The sequence below is a fragment of the Phyllostomus hastatus genome, unplaced genomic scaffold, assembly GCF_019186645.2.
Source record: "Phyllostomus hastatus isolate PE091 unplaced genomic scaffold, TTU_PhHast_1.1 phas_contig_159, whole genome shotgun sequence".
Taxonomy (NCBI): domain Eukaryota; kingdom Metazoa; phylum Chordata; class Mammalia; order Chiroptera; family Phyllostomidae; genus Phyllostomus; species Phyllostomus hastatus.
The window spans coordinates 41,427,494-41,445,739 of record NW_025333640.1 but is presented as its reverse complement, the minus strand read 5'-3'; the positions used below and the strand labels follow the sequence as shown (position 1 = coordinate 41,445,739).

The window sequence follows — 18,246 nt, the reverse complement described above, 5'->3', positions numbered from 1 at the left end:
CTGGACACCGTCTTAGCTGAAGTAGCTCTAAGGTCAAAGCAGTGGGCCAGGCTGTTCAACGGAGAAGGCGCACTAGCTGTAAAACGGACGCAAAAGGCCTGCGAACACGGCGGGGGGGTGGGGAGGGGCAGCTCACCTGCAGGCACACCTGGAGCTGGCAGGGGGTTCGGTGTGAACTTGCTGACGCGCTTTTCCGTTTGCAGACACCCTGTGGTGCTAGCGACCGGACCCTGACCCTGCTGACGTTTTCTCCACGCGCGGAGCATCTGCCCTCACCTTGCAGGCGCCCCAGTGCGCTCCAGCCCTGGGAGAGCTGGAGACCCCTGCCCTCCGTCCCCCCGCCCCACGGTGGGTGGGCAGGGGGGCTATCTAGCGTAGGAATTGGAAGGTCAGCGTCACTGTTCTTGGAATCAAGAGAGCAGCCCTGCGGCTGTGAGTCCTGGCTGGTCACTGAGGCTATGGAACCAGGTTGCTATGGCGATAGCGCAGCCAGGACTTGAGATCCTGACCTTCCGCTGGGCTTCCGGGTGGAAGCCACTGGTTACATCAGTCGCATTTTAGAGGGACCCTGGTGCAAGGCAGGGACCCTGTACTTTGGAAGGGGAGGGGAGCCCACGACCCGCCCTCCAGGTACGGCCAGGTCAGAGCGTGCAGGGCAGTGAGTCATGGATGCCTGGATTCCAGGGCGCCCCATCCGGCCCGCCTGGGCTCCCCACGCAGCCAGTGGTCGGTGCACAATTACTGATTATTTGGGAGGGAAGTGTCAGTTCCCACTTCTGCTGTGCCTCGGGCCACCTCAGGACTCCAGGAAATTACATCAGTGTTCAGGTTTCACTGTTCCAAAACGAAAACTTTATTTTTTGTCATCACACTTAGCTACTTAGTTCTTATCTGAAACGCAGACAGTTTAGAAAGCATGAAGCTGGTCCTGGAGCACCTCCCAGAGCTGACCTCTCCTAACGTCTTCTGGGGAAAACCGCGTGGACCCACAGTTGCTGAATGAAGACAAGAAATGCTGCCTGGTTCCTCTGCAGCGGGGTTTTTCAGGCAACTTTACATCGGGTGTTAAACTGCTTTACAGCTGCCCTCCTGTTTGCTCTGTTGTGGTTTGCACACTCTCTTCCCTTCACAAGCACACGCAGACGTGGACGTGGTCGCCATCAGTCCGAGGGAAAAGCCTCTGTGTTTACTGACCATCAGCTCCCCTGGCCTGTGAGGTCCGCAAAACGCATGGCTTAAGGATTTTGTAACCAGCATCTTAACGAAACACAAAGTCTTGTTTAGTCTTTAAACTTTTGAGGGCGGAAAAGAGAGTGTGTGACTGTTTCACTTCAACTTTGCAACGGATACTTCGATTCAGGTTTAGGAATTAAATGTCAACATTGAGTGATGGTGCCCGGAGAATCTGCTGTCCCTTGGCTGAATGTGGCGCTGCAGTAGGCAAGAGCTGGAAGAAGCATTCAGAAATGAAAAATAAAGCAAAAACATCTTCGAATTTTCATAGGATGGTTATCTAATCAGCAAAGACTGAGTTGCTTGTGGACCTACGAGGTAGTGATACATTGCCAACATTTTCTGGGAACTAGGATGAGCCGTTTGCTGTTATGGGCATTTCATTATAATGGGCTTTATGATGCGTCCGAGGGCCCTGGCCCCCATGGTGACACCCCCGAGGCTCCTCTGTGATTCCCACCCGGAGGACGGAGTGGAGTGGAGTGGCGCCTCCCCCAGGTGACGTGGCCACGAAGCATTGGAGCCCAAGCCCAACCCTGGGCGCCGGCTCTGTGCTCCGGGCTCAGAGGCTCTGGGTGGCTCTTAGTCTAAGTCACTCTATGGGGGTGACCTCGCCCACCCGCGAGTCCACCCACAGTTTTGCTGGTCCAGGTTTTGTTTTTGGTTTTTGTCCGTTCGCCCAGGCGCACCATCTTTAGCGGTTTGCTCTTGACCGGTAAGCGCCCAGGGCGTGGACGTGCAGACCCACACGAGGGAGGAGACGTGTGTTCAGACGTGTGGCCCGGCCCTCTCTGTGGTGCGCACCTCGCTTTCTCAATTTACAAATCGGAAAATTTGGGTGAAAATGGAATTAAAATTAATATTTCTGAAGATAGGTTTTCGTTTTCACAGCATCTGATTTCCTTTAGTTCTAGGAATATATTACTTTCAAGGAAAAATAAAAAGTTATTGCAGATGAAAGCACTTTTTTTTAGGGATGGAGCTGGATAAAACTGACTGGCCCTTCCTCGTGCATTTAGCTCACCCCCCCGCCCCACCCCCAGTAAATGACAGCTCACTTCATTTCTGAGCAACTTGAAGCAGTTAAGGCAGCGTGGCAGAGTGGGTTAGGACCGTGGCTTGTGTGGACCAACAGACCGGGTTCAGTCTCAACTTTGCCACCTGATAGCGATGTGCCCTTGGGGAGAGCCATTGTCACGTTCTGAGGACACGGAGGCCTGGGTAGCAGGCTCTCCGAGAAGGTCGCTGCAGCTGGCGGTCCAGAAACTGTGAGACTGGGGCTCTGTCTGGAACTTGGACTTGCATCTCCTGTGGGCGTGCAGATTTTCAGATGGCCCTTTACCATTCTGGTTGGTTCAGGTCCTGAGCAAGAGTCAGGACGTGGCCGGCGAAGGTGGCATCTGAGCTGCATCGAGCAGTGTCCACAGGCGCACCTGCCCACGGGATGTCCTGAGCAGGCAGCGCGTGCAGCAGGGGGTCCGCCCCACCCACTCGGGAGCTTCCTCTCCGCCGCTGTGGTTGTTCCAGCACCAGGTGGCGCTCAGATGGATCCTCTCACCCAAGCACATCCCTGCTCCCAACACCTGGGTGTGGTGGCTGTCAGTGCCCTGGCCTGCTGGGGACAGAGGTGCGTGCGAAAACAGTGGGGGTTTGCCCCAGTCCCTGGTGACGTTTCCCTCGAAAATAACACGATGAAATGTTTAGCACGTTCAGTTCTGAGCGAGCGTTAGCTGTCAGTCTCCACGCCTGCGTCCAGGAGACCCGCACCCTGTGGCCCGAGGCAACGGGCCGAAATTAATGGCATAAAACCAGCAGCCTGACAGGAAGTCATTTTACAAAGCTATTTGTGTTGACTTGGAGAAAATTTGAAATTCAGTCTACTCGGAGTAACAGACACACTTTTAGGGGTATTAGTCATTGACCATCCATCACAGCACCAGCTGACAATTAGAATGCATGCTGTGATTTGGTAGCAGAATCTCTAAGGAGCCATTGTGTGAAGAATCAATGTTATAGGAGCGGATCACGTTCTCTCAGGAGGAAAGCCTATGTGAATGGAAGATAAATTAAGTCGAAAATGGGCACTTCCTTTGGGACAAAGGTCCTGAGGTGGTTGGGGGCCATAGCCAGAGCAAGCCTGTGAGGCCGGTGCCTGTTCTGACATCAGCGTGGAGTCCCCTCCAGGCACCCCAGGCACACAGGAGCCCGAGGTCTGGGCGGTCCCTCTGGGGGTCCCTCACCTTGTTCCAGCCACCAGGGGGCCGCTGCGTCCTCTCAGATCTTCCTGGAGGGCACTTTGTGGCTGCCCCCACCCTTCACCCTGTGCCCGTTCCCTGGGCATGGGACGGAACAGAGTTGGTTGTTGATTATTGCAAGGAGATCAGTTTCTTATGTTAGTTCTACAATTCTCTGTGGTTATTTTTCTTTGCATCCAAGTTGACCCATAAATCCAAGGTGAACACAAATCTCCTAAAATACTGGACTTCTCCCCAAATTAACCAAGTGAGGGAACTATGCGACTTCCTTATTCTTGAGCGTTTATGATAGGATTTCAAGGTTTTTATTTAAAATAACAACTAAAGAGGTATGTGCACATTTACATTTAAAGATATACGTGCTTACAGATTCGGTATATAAAAAGAGCTAGTTAATAATCTATTGCTATTAGGTTTTAAAATTGTTAAATATTCCATTTAAAATATTTTGTGTTTCTCAATTATATTTAAAGTTCTTATCAGTTGTCTGTCACTACACATAAAATGTGAAATCAGTACACAGAGCATGTTACTTTAATCATACTTGTAAATAAAGTTGTGACCACATATTTTGTGTCTAAAATTGGCCTTAGGAATATAAAACTCACTTCTTCCAAGTAAAATACTTTCAGTTAAATGATGTTAGTTGATCTTGTATAGCCTTTGATTTTTTTTTGGACAGAAATAAATCAGGTAAAACAAAACACAAAATATTCCAGAAAAAACTGTATTGTGTTTGATGATTGAGTAAATACAACTACTTTATTCATGTTAGTATTTAAATTTTTTCAAAGCATAATGTTAATATTAACAAGAAATTAAAAAGTATGTTATTTTATGAGCACGGATTAACAGTCCTTTTGAGGATTCAAATACCTATGTACGTGAGAAAACTATAATCGTATTCAACAAAATTTCGGTACTTCTGAGAATCTGGTTTTGGGGAGAAAGTTTCCATTTTTCTATTTTCTAGTAGAGTTAGATTACTAACTTAAAATTTGAAGTAGCCAAGTATTTTTTATGATCAGAAAAATCCAGAAAAATACAACTGAACACGTTAATGCGTCGGGTTGTGTTGCTAAACTCGGCGTGGACGGAGGGGGGAGGGGAGGGGTCCTCGCCACCTGACAGCTGGGAGGCGCTCGCGCAGACTCGTGAGTCTGCGCAGAAGACCCTGCTCGTCCCCGCGCCGAGGCTGCTCCCTGCGCTGTCCCCCCCCCCCCCCCCCGGCTTCCGAGACCACGTGCCGGTCAGGCTGTCAGTGGGTGGAGGGATACCAGCTGTGCGGGATGTTTGCCTTTTAAATATTTACCATTTAAAAGTCTATATGCAAGCTGTTTCCCATGCTCGCTGTCTTGAATTTGTTTTGGTTTATACTTTTGCGATCCACCGAGACAAAGAAATCCTTCACTTTTGCTTCTGAAGAAGTTTTAATGATACGATGTTCCCGGTCGGTCTTCTCCCAGAAGACAAGGACTTTGTCTGAAGCATCGCGGGGTCGTGTAGAACCAGGGCGCCGCTTTGGGCCGGGGAAACAGAGACCCTGAGTGACTTTCCCTTTTCGCTCTTTTTGCGGGTGTTTCTCACAAGGCAGCAGCTCTGGCGTTAATCACGCAATCACCCTGGCTCGGACTGCAGCCTGGGGTGCAGGACAGGACAGCTGTTGCTGCTGGGCCTTGGGATGTGAGAGGCTTGGAGAGTAAAGGGGACGCTTTTCTCTGAACCCCGATGAATGGCAGCTTTTGTGAAGGAGGGGAGGGCTCTGGGCCCTGGCCCCGGAGCCTGACACGTCTCCCCCGCTCCCATTCCCTTTGCTCTGCTCGGGCTCAGCGGGAGATGCACCAGGGGCTCTGTTCTCCCGTGAATCACCAGAGCCAGACCCCTTGGTCAGTGGAGGGAGCCCCGTGGGGTGTCGGGGAGCACTGCCAGGCGGGGAGCTTGGGTGGGCCGCAGGGAGCGCTGGGGGTCATTCATCGGTCTGCAGCTCTGCCTCCCTCGGGGCCGGGACCGTGGTCAAGTTGCCACAGCTCTGTGCCTGAGCTCTGTGCCGGCAGAGAGGGTGAGGGTGGGGGGAGAGCCGGTGTGGTCGGTCCCGATGCGTGTGAACAGAAAAGCCTGTGTAAAGCCCACATCTGGCTCCTGGCAGACACCGACTGAGTGGTAGCTATTATCATGGGGCATTTTGTTCCAAAGCATTTTCTGAGCAGTTTGTTGTGCAGAAAGTAGTATTTATGGCACGGGATAATCTGTGTTTAAAAGACGCACTGGAGTAGAAGCCAAAGCTGATCCCGGTGAGACGTCCACCACCGTGTACTTGCTGTGCGATTTTGGAAAGTCACGTAAAGTCTCCACGTGTCAGTTTGTTTACCTGGAACACGGGGGCCCCGCTGGCTTTGTCGATTCTGTGCGTGTCACGCAGGCCCAGGGCCGAGTGCCCTCCGTCAGGGTTTGTCCTGCCACGGCCTGCACCAGGCAGCTCTCCCTGCGCTGGGGACGTGCGTGCACAGCCCAGAGCGGGCGGGGCCCCAGGCCTGTGTTCTGATGGGCAGGAGAGCGGGCCAGCATTTAAGTAGCGTGTGTTGTGTTGGTGCAATAGTGCAGACAAACAAAGTGAAAAAGAAAGTGCAGTGCAACGTGCAGCATGGTTTACAGCTCCAGGTCAGGTTGCCGGGGACGGTCTCACAAAGAAGGCTCAGCCTTCTGAGGGCTGACTTGGGGGCTCAGCTCTGGAAGGCTGGAGGCAGTGAGCCCCCGGAGAGGAAGAAGCCGGTGCTTGCGTTGTCCCAAGCTCCCGGTGCCGCTGGGCTCTTGGGGAAATGAAGTGTGAGTAAACTTTGTGGACAGCAAAGCGTCAGGTTAAGGTAGAAACGTTATTGTTCAAAAGAGGAGGAGAACATCAGGGTGTAGAGTTCAGTGCCAGACAGAGGGCTGTGAGGCTTTCTCTACTGTTTTCCCGCCTTTTGTCTCCTGGAAGCACATATTCCAAGAAGTTCTCAACCGAAGGGGCATTCGCTTCCGTGTGGAAATGGCCCCTCACTCCCACCGCACCTGGGGGGGCTCGTCCCCGGGTTTCAGTGGCCTCGAGGGACTTTTGCGACAGCTCTGCACCTGCGATGGGCCAGGCGCGTTTTATGAAACTGCCCTTGATTTCTGCAGCAAAGCTGTTTGGGGAATCAGCAACCTCGTGCTGACGTGAACTTCAGATGACACTGCGCTCTCCAAGTCAGAGACTTTTCTAGCCCACTGGTCCCCGGGTCTCACGTGGTTCAGCCCGAACTGACTCAACACTCGCGGCTGGAAACGGTTGGTCGAGCAGCTGGGGGGGAACAGCTCTGGGGGCCCCGTGGTGCTTCAAGTCCATGACACTCACGCCGGCTGTGTGGGGAGCTCGAGCCCCGAGTGCGTGGGGGGGGGTGTGTGCGCGGTGTGTGGTGGCCGCCAGGCGCAAAGCCGGGCTGGGTTCCGGCAGCAGGGGCAGAAACCCACGCACCTTCCCCACTCCCCCAACTGTGTCTGTTTCATCCATTCTGTGCGGTTAAAAACACCAAGAAACACTGTCTTATAAGAGGATGTTGCCACCTTTCTAAGGAGTCGACTTTCTGAAATACATACAAGTATTTCTAATTTATTGAGACATTGGCTGTGTCTTAGGGCCACCTCTCTGCGTCCCCTGGTGGTGGTTAAATCCGCGTGGTCGGGAGGCTGCGCCTGGAGCCACGCCCCTGAGGAGGGAAAGCCCCTCAGATAAGCCTGTTTTACAAATTCGCTGGTTGAAAAGGCTAACGTTGGTGATGAGGCCACGCTCAAACCACGTGACCCCCACTTTGCCACCCTGCAGCCCAGGAGCTTCCTTCTTTGCCGGTTCCCTCTTTTAAACGGTAGGAACTTGTAAAGGTCCCCCCGTTTGAGTAATTTCACATTAAAAGACAAAAGCGTTGGGACCCTGTGCTGCTCAGCGCCCCCCCCCACCCCCCGGTTGCTCTGCAGACAGTGTGGACTTGTGCATGCTTCTCCTCGCTGGGGAGGGAGCCTGGGGCAGGTGGTCAGTCCGTCCACGTGACGGTGGTGGTCACACGTAGGTGCTGGATAAGACACAACAACTCACAGGCCAGCATCTTGAGCAAACGCAGTAACGTGGCTCCAGGCAGGTGTGAAATGCACGTTTCACCAGGTTGCAGACTGAGGCTTTACGAGAAGCAGCACCGTCTCTGTTAGAATCTGTTTCTCCTCCTCCAGTCGCACGTTTCTCTCCCGAGTTGCAGCCCACACTCAGTTCCAGGCAGCAGCTTTGCCCCACTGGAAGGGCTCGGGCCAGACCCTCCCTGTGCTCAGACACACGCCCCGGGCCCCGAGGGGCCCCCTCTGGCCCCCGCCCGTCCTGCAGGCCGACCCAGGCGGGCGGGGCCCTGGGTGTGTGTGGGATTTGGGGCGCGTTTCATTCACTTGGAGCTACTGCGGGAGAGACGTGTGAAAGCGAAACATGTAATTGCTCAGCTCCCGTCGGCGTGGCTGACGGTGACCCACTTACCCTTGAGGGAGCTGCGGAAGGGGCGTGTGGAGGAACCTCGGCCTATTTTTAGCAGAGACTTCATATCGCTTTCCCCTGATTGGGTGATGCCCTGACGAGTCCTGAGAAATCAGCCGAATCCCCATCCTGCGTTTTCCATCTGGCCCGGCTCGGCGTTGCTGCATGGGAAGAGGTTGGCGTCATCCACGCAGCAAAGCTGCAGGAAAAGGGCAGGTTTCTCCTTCCAGAACCCGGATTCCCATGGAAGTGATAAAGTCAGGATTGAGAGTGGAGAAATCTGTGCGGAGCCCGAGAGGTGTCTCGTGCTCAGACACACGTGGGTGTGGGGGAGACAGAAAGTGGGGCGGGTCAGGCCAGACGTGAGAGAACAGTCTGTCCAGACCACAGCTTCCGTTTCTCCCGATTTTGTGTTCCAACCGTAGGCCCCCATCTTGGTCCACAGACCCCCCCGCCAGTAATCTCACCGGGTGGGATCCCCACCCCTGGGTCCAGGTTCCCCGCAGCCCCCGGTCACAGCCTGCACAGTGCGACCCAAGCAGCTGTCCCGACTGCTCCTGTTAGTTTTTAGACGTTGTAGTTCATGGTAGTTCTGTAGCACACGGTGGGTTTACTACTTTTGAATCCTCCTCTCATTATTATTCAAAAGCTAAAGTTCTGAAAGTGCTCATCTTCTTTCCTAGTCCTCACATTTATTGTCCTTGAAGAAAATACTCTGAGTGTTTCTCTAAATATTTCCTAATTTTTTCCTTTGCTGTTTTCTGCCCCTTTCCCCAGTTTATCCTAAATTAACAGCCAGGACCCACCCTGAGATGCCACTCCCATCACACGGCCTGTTTTAAACCGAGGCAGCGGTGTAGGGCTGCCCCAAGCCCCGCCCCCCCAACGCCTCACCCCCTGCCCCCCTCCCCCGGCAGCAGGGACTCGAGCCTCTGCCACCGTCCACGCACACCTGCCTCCTGAGTGGCCCATGTCCACCTGTGTTCGTCACTTCGTCCAGACGAGCGTGAGCTTCCCTCTCCTTTGTGCCCGTGTGGATCGTCTCGAACCCTGGTGCACGATGTTCCATCCGTCCAGAACCCTGCTAGAACCCCTCTCTGTGACACGGGCTGAGGCCCTCCCGCTCTGGGGACACTGCTCGTCCGTGGATGGAGCCACTGCCTCACGCCAGCGAGCAGCGCGGCACGTCGCCCCTCGGGCTCCTGTGAGTGCGTGGGGGCGGCTCCTCCTCGTTCTCCTCTGCGGACCTGTGAGTGGGTACAGTCGAGAGGGGACCTCGGGCTGGGAGCAGGCCTCACGGGCGGAGGGGTCAGGCGTTCCTTTGTGGAGAAAGAAGCGTTTGCTCCGTGTGTCGGCCTGGGCGGTGTAGCTATTTGCCACGTGGCTTCAAATACTAAGAAATGGTGCCGAGGGGAAACTAAGGAGATCACTTCACCTTCATTTGTTTGTAAAACCAACAAGTTTGTGAAACCTCCTGGTTTATAAAACTCAGGGCCAAAATGGGAACAGGAGCAGGCAGGTTGAGGGAATGATGGGCACAAGGGGAACTATTTGGAGCCTCGGTCAGTTTGCACTGGACCTAGGATGGACACAGAGTGAAGGTGATTTCCTGAGGAAGCAACCCCGCAAGCACAGGTGCTGTGAGTGGCCACTGCCCCTTGGGGCCAGCGTGTGGAGAGAGGACCCCCCATGTCACCGGGAGCGGGAGGTTCTGCTCTGCACAGGTGGCTGCGTGGGAGGGGGGCTGTGGTTTTCAAAGGAAGCAAGAAGTCAGAACCTGGACACGTATCTCCTGGTGTTTTAAAGTACGTTCCAGCAGAAGCCAAACAAAACTCCGTGGGTCGCACTAAAGACAGCCAGGCCCACAGGTGCATGTCCCGGGGCCGGGGCGTCTCTCAGACGCGAGTGCAAGGAAAGTGACGATGGATGGCTGGGGCGGGTGGCTCGTGCCTGGGTGTGGGGCCGGCGGGGACCCACGGGGAGCGATGTGGGCACGCGGCGGACAGGAACCGGAGCATCAGTCCGGGGAAGAGGCGATTTGATCTGGCTGAGCGGTGTTACCGGAAACCCTGTCTGTCTGCAGAGGGCGCGATGTGGGCCGGGCAGGAGGTTAAGGGAGTCGGTGCTCCCAGGCGGCCACTCCCACGCACTCCGGACCGAGAGAGCAGGGACCGGGCGGCAGCGGGGCCGCTGGTGTCGGGGAGATACCCTGGTGGACATGGGCAGCGCCTGCACCTCCTTGTCGCTGGTCCCTTGGAGAGTAAGTGATGCCTTTTTGACGCGCATGCCTGGGCACAGATGCGAACCTGTGTGGCGTGAATAGCGTGTGGGCTTTCGGTAGCTCCGGCCAGGACACTTCACGAAGTCACATCGTCACGGGGTCGTTCAGAACCTATTCGAGGAGGAGCAGTGCCATCACCGACTCACGCGCCGCGAGGACCGTCTGCCTTGTGCGTGACGGCTATGCCCCTGTGGGCTGGCGTCTGCAGACCCCTGCCCTTGGTTCCTTGGGGGTGGGGCACGTCAGTCTTGTGCGGGGTGGAGCTGAGCTTGCAGGATTCTGGGTTTTTGTGTGTGTGTGTGTTTTGTTTTTTTTTTGCTGCCGGCGCCGCTCACAGCAGCCTTCCTAGGGAACTGTGCCCCGCCTGCCTGGCGGGGGCGCTGTGACCGGAGCTGACTGAGGAGCAGCGCACTCCGCACGTCCCTGCCTCCCACGTCGGGGTGGCTCACGGCCACGGTCCTGTACTTGTGCTGAATGCACTGCACACCTCCATCTGCACAAACGTTAAATTCCTGTTAGTCTCTGTTGGGAAGTATACAGGAGATAAATAGAAATAGAAGCCTTTCTGTCTTTTGGTAGAAATTCCCTAAAAAACTATGGAAACAGAGCTCTTTTGGAGGAGGGGAGACTTCAAATGAAATGCTTGATTTCTTCATGTGGTGGCATCGTTCAGTTGCTGTCAAAAATAACAAAATATGGTGGTGAAAAGGCCATTCCTGCAGCTTGTCCTTTCAAAGGTCCAGTTTATCCGTGGTGAACTCATTTCTTCCACTCGGGTACAGCCGTGAAGATGCGTGACAGACCGTCTGCCCCGCAAACCCTCCCCCAGCACCTCTGGGCTGATGCTCAGTCGGGGCGGCACCCAGGGCGCAGGTCTCCTGGGTTCCAGCAGGGGCGGGGCCCCTGCAGCTTTGCAGCCACGTGCCTGTGCTGGGGAGGGGGGATGGGTGGGCTGGGGACAGCACGGTGCGCTCACAGGGTGGGCAGTTGACCCAACAGGACAGGTTTCCAGAGGGAGTCACCTTGGGGAGAGGACCGGGTGGGCCTCAGGAGGGTGCTCAGAACGGAGCTCGGTCGGGACCCAGCAGGTCAGAGGGTGGAGAGGACGCTGGCCAGCGGTCAGCTGTCCTGCCAGCAGGTGTCCGGAGCACCTGACTTACCTGCTCTGAAGATCCACTCTTTCAGTGAAAAGTCAATAATCCTATTTATTATGTATGGTAGAAAACACACAAACGGTAGTATCTAGGATACTGTGTGAGTGACCATAAATGTTACAAGCGACAGCCTGATAGTGTGCAGGCGGTGACCTTGACCGTGAAGCGTGCATTCCGTCTGTAGAACTAAAACGAAGTCGGAGGAGAGCGCAGTAATGAGCGGTCAGATAACCGTCAGGGAGGGGCCTCTGGCCTGCTGTTCCCTGAGCCGAGTGTCACGTGGGCCTGCAGCAGCTGTGCAGGGGACCCCCACGGGCCCCACCGCTCTGGAGGGGGGTGTGAGGCAGCAGGTCGGGTGTGGGGCCACGCGATTTAGTGTCTTTACAGATGACCCAGAAACATGAACCTAGAATACGCTCGTCAGGTGTGTACTTGGTGCTTAAACTAGGTGAGAACCCAAGGGTTAGGAATAAGATTGAGGCAGTTTTACAAGCGGAATAAAAACTGTACACAGGGAAGGAGGTGCCGCTTCATGAGGTAAACACAGGACGGGACTCAGCACGAGGGATGAGGGAAAGGCCAGGAGAACATTCCGGCCGGAGCTGAGCGTGAGTGGGCAACGCTCGGCCACCGCTCCCAACGCCGGCGGGCGGCCCAGTCAGGGCACGGTCCACGCGCCCTACAGCTCAGAGCAAACCTGAAGTGTGCGAAGAAGCGATCCAAACGATAAAGAAAGGAAAAGGAGGCCGTGCATGACTACAGGTTTAAGAAAGTACGATGGCTCAGCATAACTTAAAAAAAAAAGAAAAAAAGACAAACTGAAAAATTGCTTGTACAGGAGCTTTTAGGTCCAGGAAGGGATTTTTTTTAAATGACAGAGCCTGACTATTGCTCTTCCGATGGAGACAGAGGGTGAGCAGGCGCGTGGGGGCAGGAGGGCGTTGGCGGCGCACTGCCCTCCTCACCTGTGGAGGTGTTTACTCGCTAGGAAAATATTCATCAGATGATTGGACTGTTTCACCTGCCAGCTCTGTGACTTTAATTGACATAAATATTAAGTTTTATTTTAAATAAGAGGAAGAGCTGTGTAACATTGCTATTTTTCAAACTCCTATAGAGATGCACTAGAAAAAAAATTTACGGTTTACTGATTGGCTACAAGTTTCTCTGTGTTTCATCTGTTTGGGGGACCCCATCTTCCTCTGAGCCGTCGCTCCCTCTGGGAGGGGTTGTTGAGGGGGAGGGAAGCCCTGGGGGCGGGAGGGCGGGGCAGATGGGCAGGGTCTGCGCGTGGGTGTCTGCGCGTGGGTGGCCGGGTGCTCTGACTCCCAGCTGCTCCTGGAGGGGTGGGAGCCGGCAGGAGCGAGGCTCACGCAATCACATATAAAAAATACAGGCATTCCTCCGTCCCCACCCACCCTGCTTCTGTGTTTTGTTGTCTGGCGCGACTCTGGGATGGTGTGACTGCTGATTTGGTGATTTGGTGAAACCTCCAGTGGCCAGGGGTTTGGTCTTTGTTCTCCGTGCCGGGCAGGTGGGGGCAGATGTGGAAAGATGGGGGTGTGGGCTTGGCAGGCGGCAGCTGGGGGAAGCCGCTCATTAGGAGCTGGGAAGTCCCATCTGACCCCCCCTCCCACTACGTCTGTAGTAAATGGAGAGCCCAGATGAGCAGCAGCCCAGCGCGGGCCCTCACGGCAGGGCCGTGCGTGGCGTCACCGTCAGGGAGAGGCAGGGGCTGGGTGACCCGCGGTGCTCCGGCTCTCGAGCCCCGGCGGGGTGGGGGCTCCAGAATGAAGAGCTTGTCCCTGCATGCCGGTGCCTCTCGCATCAACTGCAGCCACTGCTGGACTCGAACTAACCGTCCGACTGACTGCGCTGCTCTTTGGGTCTGCCGTTGGGAAATACGTGCGACTTGAATCATGTCTGAGGTTTTGGAGGGAGGAAAATGTACAGGATATTTTGAAGTCCTCTCCTCTCATTTCTGTGTTTCCAGTTGGTTTCTGTGCGTAGAAAACTATTGTCTCCCGGGTTTGCCCCAGACTTGGGGACACAGACTGCGTGGGGCGTCAGAGGTGGAGTTAGACACGAGGGTGTGAACTGGCAGAACCGGAGCACGAGGACCTGCGTCCACAGCCGCTCTGCCGCCGACCGGGGGCCTTGGCCAGGCCTCACACTCGCTGAGCCTCAGGCCCCTCCCGTGGGAAACGGGAGCACGAAGAGCTGTCTTGCCCAGGGCTGCGTGAGGACGGAGGCGGGTGGCCGAGGCCGGTCCCCCGTGAGTGCCACGGGCTGCAGCACCTGCTCAGTTTCCCACTGGGGGACTGAGTGCCACTTCCTGGGGCTACAGCGCTTTCCAGACCCGGGACACGGCAGCCCCACTGTGTGGGAGACCTCCTTCCCTTGCCAGCTTTCCTTCCTTCTCACCTCCACCTGCCAGCCGCGTCCCCAGAGGGCTCCACGCTGAGAGCGTAGCTTCTTCCCCGTCCCAGCTGTTGGTGCTGGGGCTCTGGACACAGAGTCTCCGGGATGTTGGTGTGGTCCCCAAACCTGCCACTTACAGTGCATAGGGCTGGACGTGGCTGTCGGCTTCGCCCATGGTCAGGGACACCAGTGAGAGACTTGGGAGTCGGTTCAGAGAGGAGGACGGTGCTCCTTGGCCATTAAATGAGCCTCGGTTGTCGTTTGTCTCCGCGGACAGCGGCCCTGCAGGGCGTGCTCCCAGGCTGCACCAGACCCCCCACTCACACGCTTGTCCACGCAGACTTTCCGAACACATTGCTCGCGGCCGGGGAGACCGTCTTCTCCCACCCCGGGAGGCAGCGCGTGCCCCCAGAGGTGCCGGCTCTGGAGTGGGTGTCGGATGGCTGGACATCCGCCCGGACAGGCCGTGCCCTCTGTGGGCCACACGCACGGCTCTCGTCTGATGAGGTGGCCCTTGAGGAAAACGAAGGGGCCTCTTCCCTGTGTTGGGGCACAAGAAACACGATAAGTCGTGTGGCTAGCACCTCAATCTTGAAGTTGAAATGGCGGAGTGTCTACCAGGGTGACCGGCTCATGGCCCACCCTTGGAAACGTCCCCAGGGTGCAGTGCTTTCACTGCAGCAGCAAAGGCTCTGAGAGTCAGGCAGATGGGTCCCGGTCCTGACTCCTCTCCGCGGGGCAGCCCGGAGACTCAGGGCGAGCTGCCCTCCGGGGAATGACACCCAAACGGGACACAACTTCTTACATCGAATGCCAAGGCTGTTATCACAAGATGCCTTAATTGTATGTTTGGAGAAGAGAGATTTCTTTCCCTGACAAGAGCTCCTCACAATCTGAAGAAGTTTGTGGATTTGGTTCCAAGTTCGGTCACATGGGCACTGTCATCGTCACCGCATCCAACCTTGTCAAGGAGCCAGGCGTGTGGCTCTTCATGACAAAAAGGAGATGAAATGGGCCTTTTCCCTGTGTGCTGGGGGCACAGCAGTGTAGGGACAACCAAACTGTCCTCTTGACCCCTGCATCACGGCCTCCAGCAGTCCCCTGTCCTGACTCTCCCTCCCACATTGTCACAGCCCTGCCCCTGGGATGCTGGTCCTGAGTTATGGGGAGAGCTTTCTTCAGGACCCTTAAGATGTGTCCTGGCTTCCTGGCCGACCCAGCGCAGCCAGCCAGGGCGTCAGACCCGGGGGTTCGATGGGTCCAGTGCTGCGGGCACCTCTGTCCTGCTCGCTCCGTTCTCTGTGAATGCCGCCGTGTCACCTTGGCCAGCAGAGCAGGGTGCATCTGGGAATCACCTAAGAAGTTTGGGAGGCAGAATCTCTGCCTCCAAGGGAAACCCCAGGTTAAATGGTGGAACAGGACATCCTTAAAAATGGGGGTACATTTGAGGGTGAACGTTGTACCAGAAGGGAAAATCAAGATTAATTGTAACTGTGTCACAAATGTTCTTTAGGTTGGCCCAGAAGAGGAATCTGCTGTTTGTGTTTTTGTTTAGCTTGTAACCAGGTGGCATTTTCTAATTAAACTAATAATACCCGAGTAGCTTGATTTATCTGCAATCTATCTGATTGATCAGGGACTGTGCACTGCCTGCTGCGTGCTGAGCATTGCCGGGAAGAAGATGTCGATGAGAAAGACTGCAGCCCGTGTGGAGGCGCCTTCCGAGGCCACGGCAAAGGAGAAGGCGGGGTGGAGAGTTCTCAGTGAGGGGAGCACCTCCTGCCCTGAGGACAAGATTCCGTCTGTCTTCTCGGCCACCTGTCTCGTGTCTGGGGTGGAGCGCAGAACTGGCCCTGGCAGGTGCACAGTGAAGGGTGCAGAGGGGGACTGGCTGCCGTGTGGGGCCCCCGCGGAGCAAGAGTGAGCTGCCCCACCGTGTCCCACCTGTTGACAGGCCTGCGCCCCGCCCTGCTCAGGCCACCGCGATGACGAGGTGCGTTTTGGCATCTCCAGTGGAGCATGGAACTCATTTTTTAAAAATAGAAGACATGCTTAAAATGGCAGCTTAGATTTACATGGAAACTCTCTGGGGGTCCAAAGATTTTGTGGGTTCTCCAGGAATGGATCGAGTCGGTGCAACACAGTTTCCAGAAGCAGACATGCTGGCACTTGGGGGCCAAACCCTTGTGCTGAGCGAGGGCCACACTCACCTTTTGTTTTTAATGGGCTTCTCCACTCTTGTCTCTTCTTTGAGTCTGTGGAGGAAGCTGCCCCACGGCGCCCATCACTCTGGATGAAGGGCCGCATTGCAGGGGTGTGCCGGGGTCCTGGGCGCACCCAGGTTACTCTGGTCTGCATTTCAAGGCATTTACTGGGCACAAGAAGGCCAGTGCAGGTGAAGCAGGGAGCTCGCCCATGCGGTTCCTGCAGGGAGTGGCGGAGGGCACAGGCGAGTCGAATGGGGTTTCCTGCCGTTGGGAAAGCTCCCTGGTCAGTCTGGGACTTGAGGTCAGTAGATTTTAGGGATAAGGAAGAAAATAAGAATGGGTGTTTTTATCTGGGGATTTTTCCCTGACCAACCAAGGCAGGAGTGGATGCTCTTCCTAGGAGCTCTGGCAGCTTTTCCCAGACAAAAGTGTGATCCCATAGCACTTCGGTTTTTCTGTGTCCTTCCATAGGCGACCTTGCATGGAAACACTTGGAGGCGGGAAGGTGTAGATGAGGGACGGGAAAGAGAGGAGGGAAAAGTGACTCGGTTTTCCAGCCTCGTAGACTTTTCCTTTCTGTCCAAACTGGTGGGTAAAATTCTGTAGCATTTGTACAAGTGCCAGCATGGTTGGGGGCCCAGGTGATTTGCATCGGAAGTGTCAGCATTTCTGTTTCCCTCACTGTTTTCTGACTTCATCTGTTGACCTCGAGAAACGTTAGGTTCTGTAGGCTCATGTGTTTTCCAACGTCTTTGTTTTCTGGCAGAAAAAAGAAAGGAAAGTCGGGAAGGACGTCAGCTCCGTGACACTCCCTTTGCTCTCGAGTCAGTGGCCGATCAGTCCACTCCTTCGCTTCCCTCTGACTCCTCTTCCCTTGTAAAATGGAGGTTCTTCGATGCAAGGACTTGTAGCAGTAAAGAAAAAAAGTAGAAACTTCTGTGAAAGGAAAATAAGAGAGTGATCACATACTCGGAGGAAAACAGAGAGTGAGGCAGGTGTGCGAGTCGATTTGCTCTGAGCCACGTTGTCGGGTCAGACAGCCTGGGGCCCGAGACCCGTGGGTACGGTGTCCACCCATTGGTCCTTGTTGTGTGCTGCAGCCTTTCTGGCAAAACCCGGGCAATGTGTGAGACCTTCCAAGTGCTTAGAACTAAGCTAACTGTTACAACTTAGTGCCCACACAAGTACTCGACTGCAGAGAATTTGCAGGAAATCCTGTTGAGCTTCTTTTATATACGTTTACACGGCTGCAATGGGCCACTTGATATTTATCTTCACTGAAGGGTAACCCGTACCTTTGGACACTTCCTGTTGAAGAGATGATTTTGTGCGGGTGTCTCACATTTCTGTACATCTTGCAAGCAGAGCACTGACTGTCTTTGTTCCAGACTGTTTCTCAAGGATGTCCGCATAGTGAGCAGCCTTGGGAGAGAGAAGCAGAGACCAGTGGGCGTGCCGTCCGGTGTGGTAAAGACGGTGGCTCTGTCTGAGCAGAGCTCTGGCACGCCTACAGCCTGCTATAAGAGAGGCGGGCTCCCTGAGTTCAGGGTCCCTCCGCACAGACCGCCCCATGCACCGTGCAGCATCTGTCTGGCCGGTCCACGTTAGGGCTGGGAGGGCTGGGAGTAAGGGAAATTGACTCACGTGTGCCGACGCCCAAGCCACTCGCTCTGCCCTGAGAAATAACTGTCTCTGTGGCAGACCCAGGACTAACCGGTCAGTGTGCAAGTTGGACCTCAGACCCATCACAGTTCTTGATGCCTGCCAGGCGGATAAGCTTGTGGGCTCAGAAAATATCTGAGGACTGACTAGGCATAAAGGAAATTTGTAGGGGCGGGTGGCAGTCTTACTGAGTCAGACTCCTATAGTTTTAGGCAGAGCAGCCCCAGATCCAAGCCTGGCATCAATATCTGGGGCTGCTGACCGGATTGTGAAATGGCTCCTGCTTATGTGGGTCTGTGTGTGCGGGTGTGCAGGTGCGTGGTTGTGTGTGGGTCTCTGTGCAGGTCTCTGTGCATGTGTGTGCAGTGTGTGGGTGTGTGCAGGAGTTTGTGTGGGTCTGTGTGCCGGTCTGCAGGTCCCTTTGTGGGTGTGCACATCTTTGTGCAGGTGTGTGGATCTGTGTGTGGTTTTGTGGCTGTGTGCATGTCTGTGTGCATCTGTGCTGGTC

The 18,246-nt window shown here is 55.1% G+C and overlaps 1 protein-coding gene across 3 annotated transcripts in view; it reads left to right on the top strand.

Moving 5' to 3' along the window:
- ANK2 (ankyrin 2) overlaps positions 1 to 18,246 on the top strand; it is a 293,273-nt gene that overhangs the window by 108,905 nt on the left and 166,122 nt on the right. The gene's annotated exons all lie outside the window — the stretch shown is intronic.